This window comes from Lutjanus erythropterus, chromosome 16 (assembly GCF_056507025.1).
Source record: "Lutjanus erythropterus isolate fLutEry1 chromosome 16, fLutEry1.hap2, whole genome shotgun sequence".
In the NCBI taxonomy this organism is placed as follows: domain Eukaryota; kingdom Metazoa; phylum Chordata; class Actinopteri; order Lutjaniformes; family Lutjanidae; genus Lutjanus; species Lutjanus erythropterus.
This window is the reverse complement of record NC_139332.1, coordinates 2,971,918-2,975,694: the sequence shown is the minus strand read 5'-3', so window position 1 is coordinate 2,975,694 and position 3,777 is coordinate 2,971,918.

The window sequence follows — 3,777 nt, the reverse complement described above, 5'->3', positions numbered from 1 at the left end:
AAGGAATATTATTGATGTATTCCAAAAGTTGTCCAGATAGTGAGTTAGAGTCGTAGACTGTATATTAAATAGGTTGTAATCCTGTTCTGATCTATATGATCTGTGGTTGAAGCGAGTTGCTTCTCCTGCCGCCTCCCCTGACACAGCAGAGACAGGCGGACTGCAGGAGCTCTGCAGAAGTGCAGGCTGTACACAACCTTGCAAAACAGACAATAATAATAAGCAACAATGAATCCACCACTGTAAGTTGATCAGCTGTTTATAACTGTCAGTTGTCCATTAAACTAAACTTAACTAAAGTTAAGCCTGTTATCCTGAAAACAAAAGCCCACTGCTCTGAAATAACACACTCTGGATGATGAGTTCAGTGGCTGCCAAATTCCATTCACATTTTGCCCAATTTAATGGTTATAAACATCTATGCCTCCAAAAAGATTAATTAATGATTTCTTACACATAACTCATTTGATGAAAATTCAGCATTAATTTGAACTTTGATTAATGTGAAACATACATACAAAACAGTTACTCCAGTCCTGAAAAGAAAAATCAAAGGGGGGCACCGTGGCTGCAGCGTTCATGTCAAGTGAAACCAGTATTTCAACTTAACATGTTGCCTTGATCTCTGATGACACATCGTGGTCATTTCATGATTTGTTATAGATTTCTCCTTTAATAAAATAGATTTACAGTAAATTTAAAAATCACTTTGACTTTAAAAGGGAAGTTTGTTGTTTTTGATTAAAGACATGATTGTAAGTTGGCTCTGTAATATTCACATTTTGGACAGCAGTAGTTTAACCATGCCTCCAGATGGGACAAACAGCCCTCATGAATGAACATCTCTTATTCATTCCCATACGAGGAGCCGTGTCGTGTACTGCTTCTATCAAACAATGACACGCAGTAATGAAACACATGCACAGAGAGAAAACACTGGGTACAACATTCAACCACAAGTCAGCTCCAAGACGCGTCTGAGGGAAGTGGAAGCCGCAGAGCAGCTGAAGGCCTGAGCTGAATCAAGTGAGTGAATCACCAGCTGCTTTTTCATGGCCACATGAATTAGAATGCACACTCACATACTGCAGACGACACAAAAATACACTCATCAATCAAGACATCTTCTCATGGACTCATATCCAGGGGCGAATTTGGTGATTTGGAGCCGACAGACTCAGGCATGGGACCTCATAGTGCCTTATTTTTACTTCTTTAATTGATAATATTACTATTGGCAGTGATAAAAGGACTATTCCCATTAAAGTAAAACAATTAATTCCATTCTGAGAAAACTGTGTTTTTACAAAAGCCCTGTGTTCAAAAAGAAGAATTATTACCAACAAAATGCACTTATATTTACCTAAAGGGATAGTTCAGCCAAAAATGAAAATTCAGTCGTTCTTTACTCACACTAATGAAGGTTGGTTTTAGTTCTTTAGTGTGTAAAGTTTGACAGGAAAACAGTGTTGTAGAATCTCCCAAACAATGGAAGTGAATGGTGACCAGTTTTCAAACATAAAAAACAACAGAATAAAAACATAAAATGCCTCCATACTGCTCATCTGGTGTAATCCAAATCTCCTAAAGTCCCAACATACCAAGTTCACTAAAAAATGTTCTTTACACCATGTTTCTATGCTGAATCTTAACTGTAGATCCTTAACTTGGAGCTACGTTCACATGCACACTGTCTGAACTGGGTGTGTGTGGTGTGATGGTGTGTAAATGGTATGTCGGGACTTTAGGAGACTTGGATAGGACCAGACAAGTAATATGTAGGAATTATTATTTATTATTTTTTCCTTTTTTTCCCCAGTTCTTTTTTAAGTTTGAAAACTGGTCACCATTCACTGCAATGCAGTTATCTTGTGAAACTCCAGCAGTGTTTTGTGGACTAACAAGATAAACCCAACCTTCAATCAGCATGAGGGTGAGTAGATATGAACTGAATTGTCATTTATGGATGAATTATCCCTTTAAGACTGAAGAAGAGATGTTGGACTTCTCTCCAATATAATAGAACTAATGGGGCACTACTCCTGTGGTGCCGAAAGCACCAAAGAATACATACATTTCCATCAGTCATGACCTGGTTACATAGAACAAAGGAACACTTAGCACATCTGTTAGATGAGACAGGTATGTAGGCGAGACGTGTATGGACCAAAAAGTTGCAAAAGGACTCCTTGCAATATAACATTTATTTCCAACATTTTAGTACTAGACCTTCACCAGGCACAGTTGTCCCATCTTAAATAGGGAGTGACTGTCAGTCTGCAACCAATGATTATCCTCATGTGCAAAAAAAGGGAAAATATTATCAATTGGTTACTAAAACATACTAAAATATCCAAAACAGCTGTAAAAATGCGTACTCAAGTTTTCTGTTCATATGACATGTTGTCAACTTCTTTCTTTCTTCAAATTAAAACAAATTAATTGTGTTCACGCAACATTAGCGTTATTACAGCATTATTACAGCAAGAATTGCAGTGTCATGCTGAACACATTTCTTAAGCTGAATTTATGCTTGTCATGGTGTGTCCAGCACATGACAAAAATGACATCATATCCTGTGTGGGACTGGGCACAAGGGCTCCAAAGAGTGTCATGTCGCTTGGTCATGCACGTCTGTATCTTTGTAACGTGTCGACCCTGGCGCGAGCCGCAACTCTCATTTCAACATGGAGGAAGACTGGGAAGGATCGCATGTACAAATATCATATTTAAGACCACTATGACTGGACACTGTGTCTCAGCTACAGAAAGATTTAGATGTCTGCACTCTTACATATAGTGTTAAATCTACATCTGTTTGAACAAGATAGATCACAAAACACCTGTGATGTATTAAGTCCCCTCCTCAAAAATCATTATTATCATGAAATAGTCCATTATTCAATCTGTTTTACGTGTCTTTAGTCTTCACCAATTCATCCTTATAAAATTATAAAGCTTTCTAGCTGTTTCATGTAGCTGTAGCTGCATTTCCTTGTCGATAGGGTGCATTGGCCTCAAAATACAGCTGTGTTCTCCACTGAAACATGTCTCTGCATGTAAGTAAGTCAGAGCATGTCATTTTGCATGGACTTAGTCATTTTTTAACAGTTCTAAGCAGATAAATTCTTCTCAGCCGTGAGAATTTTTTGTTCCTTTGAGCACCACAAGCCAAGTGCCATTTAGTGCCATTCAACTGGAGTGAAGACAGACATCTGTATGGCCGATATCTCCAAAACTCTGCAACCCACACCTGAAAATTTAGATGGATAAACAGCACTACACATGAGAGAAAATATATATATTTATATTTGCTTTTGGCGTGAATTATCCTTTTAAGTAAAGTACAGTACCTCATAATTCACCACAAACCCACCCTCATCCACACAAATGTCAAAAAGACATGAAAACTCAAATTTCACTAGAAACAAACACACTGTGAATTTGACATTTTTGATGTGAAATCAACAAGTTTTGATTTTTGAGTTCATTTTACTAAAATGTATAATATATAGTGTAATTATTTAAAGAATTAACAGCACATACATTGAGCACTTATCATATATTTTGATAGCTGAATGAACTAAAGAATGTTATAAAGGTATGTACCCTGTGTTTTTTTCTATCTTTATATAACATGCAGTTACTTGACTTGCAGTGTTACGCTGAATAGAAAAATGTTTTCGCCTTTCTTTACACAAAACTGCATCAATTTCCTGTTTTTCACCAACTTGCCTGAGTGTTTTGTACACATGCTAATAAACTGCCATAAACACA